The sequence below is a fragment of the Parasteatoda tepidariorum genome, chromosome 2, assembly GCF_043381705.1.
Source record: "Parasteatoda tepidariorum isolate YZ-2023 chromosome 2, CAS_Ptep_4.0, whole genome shotgun sequence".
In the NCBI taxonomy this organism is placed as follows: domain Eukaryota; kingdom Metazoa; phylum Arthropoda; class Arachnida; order Araneae; family Theridiidae; genus Parasteatoda; species Parasteatoda tepidariorum.
The window spans coordinates 96,202,634-96,220,747 of NC_092205.1; the positions used below are offsets into that span (position 1 = coordinate 96,202,634).

Below are 18,114 nucleotides of genomic sequence, written 5' to 3' on the forward strand. Positions count from 1 at the left end.
GTTATTGTAATTTGCATAATGTCATAACTTGCCTTTGTAATATTAAATTTTCATATAATATTCAGATATTGCAATGCCAGGGTATCGGGTAGCACCATCTTCAAAACCTTTAATGTAAAATTCAAGAATTTTAAAGTCAAGTAGAATTGTGGCTTTCATCAAATATTATTAAAGCATTTAATTAATTCAAGAAAGTGCTAATGAGGTGTGAAACTGATACTTAAAATTATTATGCCGTCAAACTATGACGCGTCACTCACGTGTTTTGAATGAAGACCCGTACAGGAAAACCTTTTTTCAGAGGTATAGGAAATCTTAGTGTATGCTATGCAAATTTTTCCAGGATATCAAAATACAAACAAATTTTGTCTTGTAAGTAATCCTGCCATATTTCGAAAACATTTTATTTTATAACCGTCGTTGAACAACCAACCCAATTTTTGGGTTTACGACTACTAATGTTCAACTTCGTAGATTGTAATTTTGAACCCAATCCATAAGACAAGAGAACTCCTGGATCAAGTATTGGTAGAAATTTGCCTTCGAGGGAACTAACCCGCATTTACGTTACATGGAGGTGAAGACCACGAGAACCTCCCACGGTAGGCCTGACGTTGAAGGGGCTCTGACCGATGATCCGTCTACCAATGAGGATATTTCACGTCAGCACTGTGGTCGGTGCAAGCCGGATGCGGATTCGCAGCGACCAGCCATCGCTGAGATTCGAACCCGGTTCACCTCATTGGAAAGCGAACGCTCTGAAATCGTCTTTCTCTATATATTAAAGGAGGGGAAATTGAATTTGCAAATGAAAAATTTCTCCCGCTGTTCCCTTAAGGGGACGTCATACCACGAGAGAAATTTTCGTTGAAAATTTTCTTTCACTTTCATAAATAATTTAAAATTTAAATTTTAAAAAAAGTGAATTCTGACAAACCTAGAGCAAGCCGTGAAGTTTCAAATAGTGAAAAGGAAATTTTAAAGCACCAAAATGACAATAAATTGTGAGAACATAACTTAGAACTACGCAGCGGGGAAGTTCTCTTCTAATAATTTGTTTGAAATTTAATATTTAAATTTTTTTTTCAGCAATTGAAACTTCATGGTTTATTCTAGGCTTGCCAGAATTCATCAGTAATAGAGTTGAAAAAGAATTAGCTACAAAAAGTTTCTCCCTTGGTATGGCGTCCTCTGAAGAGATGAAGGATCTGTGGCTGGACTTCTTGTCACTACCCTTTTGCTTATAATGGCGCCCATGCTTGTTTCGGAATCTGCCTTTGATGGCTGCTTTCTTTTAGTTAATGTAAAACTAGTTAAGATTAAGTAAAGTAAGAGTTAGTTAATGTTAATAAGAGGGTAATGAGATACCTGCAAGTGACGTAGCGCGGGTATATCGATCCTGATTGGTTGTTGAAACGTGGTATTTGTTAACTGCAACTGTACTTTCCATTCCATTTCAAGTAAAGTAACTCCATCAAGTATAAATTCTCTTAAGTGACACATTCTATATTCTCACACAAAGATTTTTTCATGAATTATCCAATTCTTTCACCATATATTTTTTGCTTAACACGTTAATTAACAGGCACGAAGCCACATAGAACATAAACAACTGCATCGAAGTTTCCAGATACACAAAACACAAATGTATCACTGTCATAATAAAACACATAAGCAAATAATAAATCTAAGTGAAGTAAAAGACGTAGATAAGAAAGAATTATATTTCAATGTTCAATTAACATTTGGGTGTTCAATTAACATTTTAACTTATGTACAGAAACTTAGCTCAACTTTAATACGCCATTTTGCTGATAAAGATTAGCTTTCGCTGACGTCATAGATCACATGTGTGGGTATGGAAGGTCTTCTTCTTAAAGTGCAGTCCCGCAGTGGACTGATCGTTAAGACACGGTTCCCAGCAGATCACCGAAGTCAAGCAACACTGGCAACGATCAGTGTGCGGGTGGGTGACCTCTTGGATCAGCCTGCGTAGGGACCGAGGGTGTGCGGTATTGGTCCTCGTTAAACTGTGCTACCGTAAAGTGCTCGACTTCGCGCGCAGGTCGTCGGACTACCGAAGCGGTGGTGCCATCCCTTCCGCAGAGGATCAAAAATTGTGATGGCATGTCTTCGCATCATCCTCCGGGATGTTTCCCAGACCGTCGCCAATAGCCCATTGTGCAGCTCTAGTGCGATGTAAAGTAACAACAACAACAACAATAAAGTGCAAGTATTAAATTCGATGTGCTATGCTGTGCTGTATTTAATAAACTTCACGTAAATTAACATTTCGACTTATACGGCGAAACTTAGTTCAACTTCAACACGCCATTTTGACTTATAAACGATCAGCAGGATCTGACGTCATAGTTCACACGTGAGAGTATCCGTGATCTTCTTTTTGAAGTGCAAGTACTTGATGTGCGAAACTGAAGGACAATAAAAAGTTGGATTTCCTAATCACATACACAAAAGCGAACTAACAGAATTGAATAAAAAAAAGATACTTCACAATAAATAAACACAACAATAAATAAAACAAATATAAATGGCATCCAATTAAAAGAATTAAAGAAGATAAATAATACAATAAGTCAACAAAGACTGCAATTTCAATAAGATATCACACGAATACATTTTTAAGCATTCGGCTTAATGTCACCCTATTTAATTCTGTCGTTTTGAGTTATGCAAACATTTGCTTGAATATTCAAAGATCTATACATAATATCTTTAATCTAAATTAGTATTCACAAATGCGAGGATTTAATAACACATCATTTTTAAAACTAACTTCGTAAAAGGAATTTCTCCCAGAGAAAAAAAGAGGAAAATTTTCTCCTCCAGGTATATGACGTTTGAACTCGTTTCAAATTATTAATTCACAAGCGAAAAAAGACTTTTTAAAATCTTTTGAACGTCAATTCTAAATTTACATTTACAAAGGGGTTTAACGAAAAATTCTTCATGAATGTTTTAATATAAATGCCATATTTCAAATGGTGAATGTAGCAGTTTATATACATTTTAATGAAAGTGTAGCATTTCCCTTTGCTACTTTTTGAAAATAATTTTATTCAAATTAAAAGTTTTGTTAAGACACTGTATTGTTGAAGTCAGTTTAAAGGGAACATGAAGCCAAGTTTGTCACTACGTAGAAGCAAACCAGGTTTACATATGACTAACTATATATATTTTATAAATTAAATGCAGAGTTGGGCAAAAATGTTATTACAGTAATCAATTACTTGCAATCATGATTACAAAATAATATAATTTTGATTACAGATGTAATCGTGATTACAATCAATTACTTGTAATCGTGATTACAATCAATTACTTGTAATCGTGATTACAATTTCGATTACAGCTGTAATCATGATTACAATCGTTAATTACAGTAATCAATTACTTATCTTGATTACAATTCACCAAAATTTTGATTACAGCTCTAATCGTGATTCCAAGTAATCACAACAAAAACAATTACGAGTAATTATGATTACAAGTAATCGTGATTACTAGTAATCAAACCACACGATTACAAGTAATTTCGATTGCGTACTATTAGTAAACACATTATGTAAGTATGTATGGGGATACATATTTTTATGTACGCTTGCATAAGCATACAATTTGTGATATCTATACATACGTATACAACGGATTTACAAACGTTGTTTGTATGTTAAATTTGAATGTATAGAAATCTCATCGACCAGGAAAGTTTTCTCTAATTTCTTCAATTCCTTTCATATTTTAACCAGTACATATTTAATAGGAATTAAAACAAAAGAAAAATTTTGTTTAAAAAAATGTTGATACCAATAGTTTAGAACATACAGTTAAAAAAATGCGGTACAGTTTATTCGCAATAATAACTAAACATAAAAATATTATAAATTCCTTGTACTTTAACAACAACGGGAAAAAACTGTTTCGATGAAAAATCTTAAACTAATAATTATGTATTTGTAATATAATTTTACATCAATTTGGTTTTGCCGAAAATGGCCTACGGCATTTTAGACTAACACCGGTAAATTAATGACCATTTGAAAGTATCCGGTTTTAATCGAATCTGGTCGGATAATACTGGGTATATATTGAAATAATAGAAAAAAAATTTCCTACTAAAATAATTTTTGATGGAATTAATATGTAGTTTATCGGTAATAGGAATCTTAAAGACAAGTTCAAACCAACAAGCATAAACAACGCCGAATTTAAATTTAAATAAAAGGTAATCCAGTTCAATCTTACACATAGTACGTATCACATGCGCTAATACCGTGATAATTAACGATAACAAATACATATTAAATATAAAAATATCGCGACCATTATCAATAATAATAATTATCGAATATGATAAAATAAAGATCATTTTCGGCAAGGAAAGGATGATTTAGTGAATATTTTACGAAATGATAATATTACAAAATGTTGTTAAATTTAATTTGGTTGAAATTATTGACCAATGTAAAGGTATTAGAAAATATATAAATTAGATACATTAGAAAATATCGCTATGTATTGTTAAATATCTATATCTTTTGACTCTACATCGTACTACATCGGGAAAATTCACATTTATGGGTCATTGGGTGCAATATTTGTGTTGGCGACAACTCTGAAAAGCTTGTTGCTTTTCAGAAGTATCTTCAGTGGTAGACGGATCATGGGTTAGAGTCCGTTTGCCGTGGGAGGTTAGCCTCTTCCTCTCCATGTAACGCATGATTCTTCCTCTCCATGTAACGCATGATTCTTCCTCTCCATGTAACGCAAGAGTCTTCCTTTCCATGTAACGCATGATTCTTCCTCTCCATGTAACGCATGATTCTTCCTCTCCCTGTAACGCATGATTCTTCCTCTCCATGTAACGCGTGATTTTTCCTCTCCATGTAACGCATGATTCTTCCTCTCCATGTAACACATGATTCTTCCTCTCCATGTAACGTATGATTCTTCCTCTCCATGTATCCATGTAACGCAAGATTCTTCCTCTCCATGTAACGCATGATTCTTCCTCTCCATGTAACGTATGATTCTTCCTCTCCATGTAACGCAAATACGAGTAGTTCCATCTAAAAGTCCTCCACGAAGACAAATTTCTCTCAATACTTGATTCAGGACTCTTCTGGATTGGGTTCAAAATTACAAGGCTATGAAGTTGAACTAAAATTGGGTAGGCTGTTCAACGACGGTTATAAAAATAATACAGAGGGGGGGGGGACTCTGAACACAAAGAACACGTGTAATTTCGATTGCAATTATAACTTTTAAATAATTAAGTTAGATTTAAGAACAGAAGTATACTTACAAATAAATGAACTTATTTACATCAAACATACAAATAAATGTTTGTTATACAAATAAATGTACTTCGATATATTGCCCATCCTCTACGGTTAAAGACACTGTACCCAAACATTTTTGGTACTTTGACATGCTTGTATCTTACGACGTATAGTTTAGTTAACTATATATAAAATGCATATTATCAAAACTCCCTGACATGTAGTCAGGAGCCACAAAGATGCGAGTTCGTGAGGGAGTCCGACTGGAATTCGTCACCTACAGTACTTATTAAATCTTTTTTTTATTTATTTATAATAGACTAAAATATCTATAGTTACGAAATTATTGTTTAAATAGAAATAGATATTGTCTGATATGCAAAGTTACGAGCATCGTTTTCAAATTTTCTCCTTAAATATGCCACGAAAATGTTGATTCTGAGTTATATTTAACTGAAGGAATGAATTTCTTAGGAAATACTAGTCGAGCACCTTTTAAAAATTCCTAAATTCTCGAATTTATTCATTCAGTCTCATCTTTGAATCTGATTTCATCGATAGAATTTTTTTCTTCTTTTTTTTTAAAGTTGTGAACGAATACAGCTGTGTAGCAAGGGACGCATCAGAAAGAAGATATATAGGAACGTGGGACGAATATATTTTAGTGCTTCCTTTTTTTAAAAAAAAAAAAAAATATTATTTAAATTTCTTTTATGTGGCCGAGTTGTATTTAGAACGTGGTATAAGCGTACAAAATTTCTGTAAATTTTTTAGATATCTTAAAATCAACTTCTTAATATTTTATTCAACAGATTTTCAAGAAATTGAAAGCATATTTAAATAAATTAGTATTTTGATTAAAAACGCACGCTATTTTAAAATAACTAGATATCTGACAATAATTCTGATGAAATTTGTTTTTTGATAATTTAAAAATAACTAAATAAGCATTATTTAATTGACCAAAGACAACATATAATTCTGTATATGTATTTTTAATAGCCACCCAGGTGGCCGATCGGTTAGCGCGCCTGACTGCGAAACTAATGGCTGCGGGTTCGAATCCCGCTCTGGGCATGGATGTTTTTCTCTTGTGTTGTCCTCTGTTGTGTGTGAATGTCGCCCACCCTATAACAAGTTTGTGGCAGTGTCGCGTGGGTAATGTTGCTTGCCTCCGTGGCTTTGGTTCGCAGGTGCCCACTGGGTAACGTAAAATGAGTAACAATTCCGGCATCTTCTTAGGCGAAGAATAAAAGTTCAGTGCCTGCCATTTGAAAAAAAAAAATTTTTGATTTTAATATTAAGTTTAAAATAGCTATTATACTTTTGATTAAAAATTACGTAAAAATAACAAAGCTGGTTCAAATTATAATTTATAAAAACATATTCAAGAACTGAAGAACATTATAAAAAGTGACATAAAACGTGAGAATGAACTATAAAAAATCATTCAAATTTTTTTCTGAAAAAACATTTTAATATTTAAAAGGTGATTAGCTTTGTTACTTTTTTTTAAAAAAAATAAAAATTAAAGGATTTTTAAGAAATTGAAAACGTATTTAAAATAGTAATTTGATTAAAAATACAAGCTTGTAGATTGTTAAATGTGTGAGTATTGCAGATAATTATTGCAAGCTATTTCGTAAGTATTTACTTTCTAAAAGTTTGAAAATTGAAAAAAATAATTATAATTAATATTGCAATTGAGTACACATTTGGACGAAATCAGTCGAATAGTCCCCGAATAATCGATTTTTTTTTAAAGTCATAAATTAAAATTTTATTTCTCAAAAACTATGTACCCGATTTCGTTCAAATTTTGTATTTTACCCTATAAATCTACGTTCTTTAAAATGATGTAAAAATTTGTATACCTTACAATTCAAAGATTTTTTCAAAATTATTAAGTAAAAAAATTAGAAATAATAAGCAATTATTACAAATTATTTTTTGCAAGAAATTGTGTTTGGATAAACGAATTTTAAAATTGTGTGCAAAAATGTATCAATTCGCTTAAAATTTCTTGAAATACAGCGAAATATGCACACAAAAAAATAATAGTAACCTTAAAGGGGTCAAGACTATAGACTGCTTTCTTGATAAAAATTTGGAACCACATTTCCCAGACGGCGGCTTCCCCCCCCCCTATATTTTGAGGGTCAAAAATCGTAATCCTTCGGGGAAAAAAGTAAGTTTATTTAAGGAAAAAAAGTTTTTTTTAATTTTATTTCGTAACCTAAAATATCGTCTGCACTAACTAATTAGCATATTTGAGATCACCCCTTCGAACCATTAAGATCGATTCCTGAAAATTGAAAATCCGATCATAAGATCAAAAGTTATTCAGGGTGTTGTGCTCATTTTTCTTCTTTCTTTTTTTTTTGCGCTAGGTATAGTTCGTTCACCAGGGGTTGACACTTGGCTCCGCCTTCATCACTTGGTATCAGACGATACTATATCGTTATTTTTGAGAAAAGGAAGTGAGCAATGCTGAACAAGGTTGCTATTTGGCGATCGTATGACATAAATATTTATTTCGCAATCTTTATGTGAAATTTTTTAACGTTAAATATTTCATAAATTTGATATTTTTCTCTTTTGAGTGAATAGTTTGACCTTTTTATTATATTTTGCTGGGGAAACAGCAGTTTTTAAATTTAAAATATAGTCAATTAGCTAGAGTAGCGAAATGTATAATAGCATATGATAAAGCAAAGTAAATGACTGAAAAAGAATTCACAGTTTGAGTTAGGATTGCATTAAGGGTTGTCTCAATTTCAAGCGCGGGGATGTTTCTCCTTTCCCGCGCTAAAATGAAGTCAGCTTTCAAGAAGGTGGAGTCGGTGAACGAACTATACAGATATTGACAATAAACAAATCATAAACAAGATTGCATATTATAGTACTGAGCACCAAAAATTACTGAACATGACTATATTTTAACCGCATTGCCACACATGTTACGCAGTTACAAATTCAAACATTTAGCGAAACACTTAGCATTTGTAAATGATGTCACGCTTTCAGGTTCGAGAAATTGTGAGTTTGTGACAATAGGAGGGGGGGGGGGATAAAGAGATTTGTGACACCTGACATTTTGGTTAAAATAAAAAAAGTAATAAAAAACAATTTAATTTCAGCAGATTAAATGTTTTTATATAATTTGTTTTATATATGTTTTATCAAAATAGGATTGTATCTAATCATGATTATTGTTACAATCCCAAATGTCATTAAAGAGCCGTAGTGGCTCAAAGCGTAGAGTGTTTGCCTTACAATGAGGTAATCCGGGTTTGTATCCCTGCGATGGCTGGAATTCTAATTCCGCGCCTGGCTTGCACCGACACCATTCTACTTATTTTCTCAAGGACTTATACGAAACCTTCGGGGTACTGAGAGAGTTACTTTTGGCATTTAATTTTGCCTCTCTCTCAAAGGTTTTGTTTTATGGCTTCCGAGGCCGGTACCCCCTGAAGACGTCGGCTTCGGCCTTCATATTTTTATTTTTATTTCCTTCGTTTTCTTTATTGATATATTTATTCCTTCTTTTAAAAATTCTGCTGCAAGCGCGTTTCTTTCAAAAAATGTTTTGTCAATTTAGAATTAAATATTTTGTATTCTTTTACCATTCTATTTAAAATATCCTCAGTGTTAGACGTATAATGGGTTAGAGTCAGGGCTAAGGAGAATAGAAGGGCTAGTTCCCTCCTTTGAAGATACTCTCGCCGCGCCAAATCTCTGATTTTCGCATGCGACGTCACGGTGGCGCAAAACTTGAGCTTTTACTTCAAGAACGAAGCGTTTGATCTAACTAGCTTTAACTAATATTGGAGCATTCCTTTTTGTGACATATTCTAAGACATTTTTTGTTTCCTATAGAGAATTTTCTCAGTTTTGTGAAGTGAATTACAAAAATTTAAAATTATTTATGAAATGCGTGCAAGTTAAAGTGTGCATGGGACAGAAAATCAAAAAGTGTCATCAAAGAATTTATAAGTGAATAAAACCGCTGCATTTCAGAACTTTTATAAGATTTCGCCATCTAAATTGAAACCACCCAGCTACTTCAAAAAAAAAAGCAGACGAAAAAATTAAAAAATGAATAAGTCAAAGAAAATAAAAACTTAAATTAAAATTATAGATAATTAATAGTTAAAATTCTCCTAGTTTCATAATGTAGTTTTTAATGTAGTTATTCTACATATTTATTATTTTTTTAATTATAATAAATTACTTTTTTAATATAATTATATTCTTTTAAATTTAAATATTTATAAATAATTGTAAAATTTCTAACATTTTTATGAACCTAAATTATTATTTTGTCAGAATAATTAAAGTTTAAGGTTGTTGTTTCCCAATGATTAAGTATAAACAAATTGGCATTAACAGCATATTTTAAAATCAAGATTCTAAATTTAACCTAACTTTACAAATTATTGTTATCAAACAATATGTTGCTAAAAAAGTGTCGATATATGCATTAAAATGTTTTTTAATAATAAAAATTAAAACTGAAAATTTAAAAATGAAGTATTTATACCGTCAACTAGTAAAATGTTTTTATTAGTTCAAAATGGTATTTAATTTAATATTTTGGTCAAGAAAATTTTTGAAACAGTGTTTTTGAGAGGAAGTAATATGTTAATTGCATAAAGTTTGAAAGCTAATATCAAGAAAAAGTCGAACTTATTTTTACAGAGAGAACGATACAAAATTTTCATAATATCTTTGCTTGCGATCTCCGACATCTGTGTGCAGCGTGACGTCATGAGGAGGGAAAACGTAGCTTCAGCTCTAAGAGCGGAATGAACTAGCCCTTCTATTCTCTTTAGCCCTGGGTTAGAGTCCCCTTGCCATCAGGCTAACTATGGGAGGTTTTTGTGGTTTTGATCCCCATGCAACGCAAATGCGGGTTAGTTCCATCAAAAAGAAAAGTCCTCCACGAAAGCAAATTTCTCCCAATACTCGATCCAAGACTTCTGGATTTTGTTCAAAATTACAAGGCTCCTTAGTTGAACATTAGTAGTCGTAAACCCAAAAATTGGGTCGACTGTTCAACGACGGTTGTAAAATTATAAAATCATGCACGGTGAATACATTTACCCCCTGTCTCTCTGCAATATCGCGGAAAGAAAATCCTCCTTCTCGCAGCTCTATTGCGCAACCAGGTTCATAAACAGTTAGCTGTTGATCGTGGCTTCTTCGTCTTCTTAAAGGTATTCTCGACTTAGAGCCACTCACTATGTCAAAATTTAACGATAAATAATGCTTACGAACTGTAGAACGAGCGAACGAACCCTGATTTGCATGTTCACAGTGACGCTTACAAGCGCCAAACTTATGCGCCAAGCGTGAAACTTGAATAGACACCACCTTTTAATTATATAAACAAGTGAGTCAAATTTAGCTCATCTAGCGCAACTCATTCTAGGTGTTGGGATTTTCTTACGACAATGCAATATTTTCACGTGAAATTTTATTCATCTTTAAATCTAAAGGGATAATTTATTATTCAAAATGAAATATAAGTATTTTTAGTTTTTTAACTGTTTAGAAGAAAAATAAGAAACTTTGAGCATTCGATTTTGTTCGATTTTTGTTGAAACTTCGAGCATTCGGTCTTTCCTTTTTAACTCTGAATAAAATTGAGCAAATGTTTTATCTATTCCCGAAAAACATGCACACAAATCATCATTTCGAAACTGTCATATCAATGGTTTTGACAAATGACAGGCTTTCTTTTCCTCTTCCATGTCTTCCACTGATAGGAAAAATACTTTCATTATAAAAAGAATAAAATAGCACAATTGAATATGGAGATTTTTCTCTACGGAAGAAATGTATTTAACTCACGAGAGATTCTATGAAAAAGATTCAGGCCCAAATTTTTTTTTGATTCATAAATATTGGTATGAAAATTAAAAATTGCATAAACATAATAATGATATTTCAGCTCTGTTCGGTTTGCAAATGCTAAGCGTTGCGCATCGAAATTTAACTTTCGGTAATACTTTGTTTTTATAAATAAACGCATCTATAGCTAATTCTCGTCTAAGGGAATTAACTAATCTTGCTGTAAACTAAATTTGCTGTGTCCTGGCACTAAAGCCGGACTGGCGCCTAACTACTTTTGGATATTACATTATTTCACAATGAAACAAAATTAAATGCTTGAAACAATGTATGAACCAAAATGAAAAGTCATAAGACCAGCTCTGTGAGAATATTTTCGTATCGTGATCTGTCGCGCCAACTACAATCGCCAAGATGCCAAATAGAATTTTGACTCGCAATTTTAAAGAAAGAAAACAACATGTAGATGTAGGGGTGGCTACGAGTTATACCTTTATACATATTTAGCAAACATATATAGAGCTCAGCCATAGAGAAATCAGAGTGTCTTCCTGACCCTCTAGATCACGTGGCATAGTGACTCTTATGTTCTCTTTGCCGATGAGTCTCGATTCAGTCCAAACAATGTTTCGCACTGTGTTTCCATAGGACGAGAACTAGGTACCATCCCTCTAACCACGTGGAATTGGGTCATTATGGTGGTTGTAAAATGGAACCGCAGTGCCTAACAAAAAAAAGGTGTTTTTGAGGTATATTTGAGGTTGTTTTCAAGAAGTGTAAATGAGATTGAAATTGAGGTGTATTTGGTGAGAAGAATTGCTTAAGATATACAAGTCGAGCACCTTTTAAAAATTCCTAAATTCTCGAATTTATTCACGCAGTCTCATCTTTGAATCAGATGCATCGATAGATTTTTTTTAAATCTTTTAAGATTTAAACTAGAAAGCCTTGCATTTACGAAATATAGATTTTTTGTGTTCATACAATAGATTATTGAAGAAGCTAACATAAAACTGAAGGATTTTACACTGTACAGATATTTTGTTTAAAAAAAGTTCAATAAAGAAGGAAACCTGATGCAAAAAATTGTATATCTTACAATTCAAAATGTTTTTCGATCATTCTTAAATAAAGTAATAAATATTTGCTAAAAGTTATTATTTGAGTGGAATTATCATTAGATAAACGAATTTTATAATTGTGTGCAAATTTTTTTTAATTCGCTTAAAAAAGTTCTCGAGATATAGCGAAATAATCAAAAAGTAAAATTAATATTAAGGGGTTCAAACTTTGGATCGCTCTCCTGACCAAACTATTGGATCCATATTTCCCAGATTGCGGCTACCCCCTATCTTTTGGGGTAGTCCGAACGATTCGGAAAAAAAGGTATGTTTATTCAGAGAAAATACGCGTTTTTTTTGGGTCATATTTCGTAACTTAAAATGTCATCTGCAGTTATTAATTTGCATAATTGAAGTCACCTCTCCCAGCCATTAATATTGAGTCCTAGAACGTGAAAATCTATTCATTAGATTAAAAGTTGATCAGGTAGGTCCGTTTTGTTTTTTCGCACAGTCAAAAAATACTTGAAAAATCTGTGAAACTTGAAAATGATATTTTCACGCAGCGAGAATTTTCGAAGGTTCCCCATTTACATTGAAAATTGATTTACCTCCTTTACGCATGCGCACACCCGGGCTAAATGTGCGCCAATTGGTTTTGTGAGTTCTGTGAGTGGTTCAAACTAGGTTTGTTTAACTTTAAATATGAAAGGCGATTTCTAGCCAAAATTGGTAAGCTTGGATTAATTGGTTGATAAAACGACGATAGGGCAGGGTGAAAAGTGCTTGAAGATGCTTATTTTCGATTTTCGTTTTTGAAAGGCCCTTAAAGGTGCTTTTTTTTATTGGGTGTTTTAAAAAAGGATTTAATTTTCCCTTTTCGGAAGTGAGATTTTTTTTTCTTTACCATGTTGATTTTCGCTACGTAATATTAAAAAGCGTAGTTTTCACTTGTTCTATTCAACGCTTTCACAAATCATTCAAACCCAATGTATATAGGCGTACCATCGTTTCGTAGCGTATGAAAGCGCCAATCATATTACATGTTTGATGAAATACTTGCGTGTCCACATGTGCATATACTGAGCTGTGATTCAGTGGGAATTATTCTTGCACTGTCATGTGCAACTCTGCTGCATTTTGCAAGAGGTTCTCATTTTCAGGCTTCATTTTCCTCCCTCTGAAATCGAACCGAAAAATCTCCCGATCTTTTATGGTGGCTGTATGGTCTTATGAAATCAAGAAAACTAATGTAATGTTGTAATGTATATGGTCTTATGAAATCAAGAAAACTAATGTAATCAATCTTAAAAACTAAAAATTGGAAAACACTAGCAAAAAAAGGGTTAGCCCGGAATAAAACTTCTTGGGAAGGCCAAGGCCCACCCTTTGCTGTAGAGCCATTGATGATGATGATGATGATGAATGTAATCAAGAAAGAGTTCTTTGTCAAAAACTAGTTATTTTATCATGAACTATCTTTGAAAATTATTTAAAATTTTTTTAATGTATATAGTGCTTAAAAATATTTTTAAGTGCTTAAAAAGTACTTAAAAGGTGCTTATTTTTTGTTTAAACAGTTGGCTACCCACCCTGGAAAGTCTATTTGCAGATGTCAAGAAATGAATGAAATTTAGATTGACCTNAAAAACTAGTTATTTTATCTTGAACAATCTTTGAAAATTATTTTGCATTCTGTTAATGTATATAGTGCTTAAAAAATATTTTTAAGTGCTTAAAAAGTACTTAAAAGGTGCTTATTCTTTGTTTAAAGAGTTGGCTACCCACCCTGCAAAGTCTATTTGCAGATGTCAAGAAATGAATGAAATTTAGATTGACCTGCAATACAGAATTGAGTGTAGCTAGTTGAAAAGGAAGTCGAAATTTCAATCGCAATAATTCACTCTCACAAAAGCTAGTTTTAAAAAAAATTGGAGGTGAGATTTCTTCTTTACGATTGAGACTAGTCGAGAGTTTCTTAATATTTCATCAATTTTGTTCTATAAATTTACTTTATGGGCTTAAATAATAAAAGATGGCACTTCTTTTGAACGTCCAATCATTTTTAAAATTTAAAAAAAGGAAAAAAGAAGCTAGAGTTCGAGAATTGAATAGCGTTCCGTACCATCTGCAAAAATAAGAGAACGGAAGAAGAAAAAAAAATTTTTTTTTTTCGTTTCGAAACAAGTATTTACTTTCAAAGAAAAATATTTTATTCAGAATGCGATTTATAACACTCTCGGTGCTTCTTTCTGTGTAAATAGACTCATAAAAGTAAATCGAAACCCAGTCGAATCTTAAAAGTAGGAAAAAAGAAGAAAAATAAATAATGCAAAAGCCATCACAGCGAGAAATATTTCAAGTTAGATATAAGTACGGCAAAAATAAAAATTAAGGTTCACTTTTAAAATTATTTTTATTTTCTGTATGCTTGTCTGTTAGGACAAACGCTTTCCGTTACGTTAACAAACGTCAAGGAAGGTAGGAAAAATCATTTTTGCTAAAACTAGTTTAAAAGCTTCGTGATTTCTTTTTCTATGGTTAGAAGGTAATTTGTTTTCAATTAAAGTCCCTGGGTAAATTATTAGACGCACTGTAAGATTCTATGTAAAATCTTAATTATCAGATGATATTATACAGCTTTATTGTTTTAACACGGCTGAAACCGGTTTGCACTTGCTAACGTTCGTGTGTCAATTGATTAAATTAGATGATACAAAATAAAAATTTGACGATATATTATATAAATACAGAATATTTATTATATCAATCATTATATTATAATAATTAGATCCAATTATTAGTAGCACTGTACTTTTTTAATAATGACATGTTTTGCAAGATTTTATAGGCAATACTTTCATATTTAAACATACATGTAATGGGTTTTTATTCAGGAGATTTTTATATACTTACGATTTGTATTTATTTTTAATGTATTGCATTACAATGTTAACCAATTGATACAGGAGCGTAAACAACTGCAAACCGGTTTTATCCAAGTTAAAACAATACAGCTGTACAGTATTACCTGATAACTATAATTTTACATCGAATCTTATAGTGCGTCTAATAAAGTATTTTCTATATCAAAGACAAAAATGAAATTTCAATAATTTCCCCCATTAGTTATTGTGTTAAAAATTATTAACTATAGAATAAATTTTGAATGCCACCTTTGGCGCCCAATTTACGAACTCACGGTTTCATGAATCCATCATGCGTTTTATGGAATTTCGGTAACGTGTCATGACTCATATTAAACTCTGAACTATTTTTAAGGGGGGGGATTTCAAATAATTTAATTTAACCCAGAAATGTTCAAGCTGTGCTGGACTACTTCGAAAAAAATCAATCTGCTTATTTTACGATAAGCCGGCTGCAATATTCGGTACTTGACTATTACAGGTGCCAAGTGCGACTGCTTTTTAGAATTGTTGCCCATGCGAACGATAAGTACGAATTTCAGCATGGTGATGCACTGTCAAAAATATCGATATTTAGCAATATATCTCTCGATATTTTCCATTTAAGCTGATTTATATAATTTTTACATTGGTCTATATTTTCGTTACGTCAACACTCAGATCAATGTCGTATTGCAGCGGTTCTAAACCTANGACTTTATGTAGCCAGCAAATGAATACCAATATTTGGTGCCGCATAGCTCGAAATTTTTTACAGTGTATGGGTCGCGCTGAGTCGAACCAAAAAAGTTAGTAATGCACCAAATAATAAGTAAAACCAACACCTCCTAGAAGAAGTCATTGTGGCTTACTCAGCCTAATTTTGACTTTTTTTTTGGGTCCCGACATGAACATATTTCTCAAATTTGGGTCGCGGCTTAAAAATGTTAAGAACCACTGTCGTATTGAATGAGTCATACCTGAGCATAATATTTACGATATTATCTTTTTAAATTGTTATGTCAGCGATAATGATCGCGATTTTATTATATTCGATTTATATAGTCATCGATAATGCTCGTGATTTTATCTTACTCGATATGTATCGATGTTACTCGATATTGCTGTATTTGATATAATAGTATCTAGATATTATCTAGATGTAATACACCTAGATATTATATAGGTGTATTATCGGTACCCGGTTATCTGTGTAAATTGGAATCTGGCTTACTACGCATGAAATGTTACTATGTGTTGGCAAACTTGAAGTCATGGTCCCTGGTTACCGATAAATGCTCAACAATATTCCATATCAACCGTTTCGATTTAGCTTCGCCATGAGTTAATCATCTACTAAATTATTATCTACAATCAAATTGTTTCAAATGATTTTATCATATGATGGTTTGGTAATTTATTCATTATTTCCGTTTTCTTCATTATTTATTCCCGCATTGATTTTATTTTTCTCTCTGTCCAAAATATCCGCTTCAGTTAATGTTTCTGTGGTGGCAGCTCCAGAATCAGTAAAAAGAAAATCATTAATCAGTGCATCATCATTCATTTCGTGGTTCTCACTTAGCTGGTACCCATATATATTTTTTTAAAGTTCTTCTAAAGGAATGTCATCCTCGTCCTCCGCCCTTTCCAAATCCTCCGCTCCGACTAGGAATCCAGCTTTGGCAAAATTGTTACGAACAGTACGATCTGGAACATCATGGTTCCATGCTTTAAAAAATTTCTGTTATGCTTTCTCGTTAATTGATTTTTGGCTTGGATTCCCGTAGGAACAAAAAGTTAAAGGGATTTTACAGCTTTCTCTAAAAGTTAAGTGACTGCGAAAATCAATTTCAAGGTCATTTCCCCCATGAAATGCGTTAACAAGTTTTGAAATGTTCCAAAATATTTTGGAAAATAGGGAAAGTGGATCCAAAGTAAAAGTTCGTTAAACAGAAAATTCCCTTCGCTATTTGGAAGTTATTTGAAAGAAGAAATTTCCAAAATGTTCTTGGTTCATCGAAAAAAAAAATCGCGAAATAGCGAAGTTCGTTAAATGGAAGTCCGACTGTGCTTACTAAAAACCAAAATTAATTGAGAATATGTAGCAATAAAGGAAACGAAGGAAATAAAAATATGACTACCGAAGCCGACGTCTTCATGGGGTACCGGCCTCGGTAGCCATAAAACAAAACCTTTCTGTTGAGAGGGAGGCAAGTGCCTAAAGTAACACCCTCAATAAAGACGTCGGCTTCGGTGGTCATATTTTTATTTTTATTTCATTCGTTTCCTTTATTGTTACATTTATACTTTTTGTGAAATTTCTGCTGCTTTCAAGCGCGTTTTTTCATAGAAGTTTTAATAATTTAGATTTAAATTTATTTTTTTTATCTTTTAGTATTGAAAATATGTACTTATTTGTTACAGAGAATCGTAAGAAGTCGCCATTCTATTACTGACATCAATGATACTTAATTTTGGTACTAATGTACCAATGACATAATGGAGATTCATGCAATTTTAACGTGTACCACACATACTCTCATATAAGTACAGAATATTTTATGCATGAATTACTGTACTTAACTAGTTTTACAATCCAACAGAAACCAGTATCCAAACAGAAAACGGAACTCTTCTGCCACAGTTTTGACTGTGGATTCAAAGAAAAAAATTGGTTTTGTTTGGCGATGATCTCCTGAAGGCGATAAAGAATATTGCCTTGTACACACTCAGAGATTCAGGATTCGTTCATGACCATCACTCAAAGACTAATAACTGGGCCTGAGCCGTGATAGACTGGTTGGTAGGGCAAATTTCCAAAAGATCGTAGGTTCGATCTCCGCCTACCGAAGACACCTCGTGTAGTAAATGGTGACTGAAACACGTTAAATCAGTCGAGTCACAAAGTTCTCCATGTTCCCATAACAAATCATATCTCTGGGGGTACTGATCCAGGAGTTTCCTTGTCTTCTGGATTGGTTCAAA

At 32.6% G+C, this 18,114-nt stretch overlaps 1 protein-coding gene across 3 annotated transcripts in view; it reads left to right on the top strand.

Moving 5' to 3' along the window:
• Positions 1–18,114, top strand: part of LOC107446785 (FMRFamide receptor-like) — a 173,837-nt gene that overhangs the window by 35,876 nt on the left and 119,847 nt on the right. Inside the window, exon 1 of one of the 3 annotated variants that reach the window (XM_071178053.1) lies at positions 14,002–14,157. The exons of the other annotated variants lie outside the window; for them this stretch is intronic. The gene's annotated coding sequence lies outside the window, so the exon portion shown is untranslated. Of the gene's footprint in view, positions 1–14,001; positions 14,158–18,114 lie in introns of those variants that run through there. 3 annotated transcript variants of the gene reach the window in all.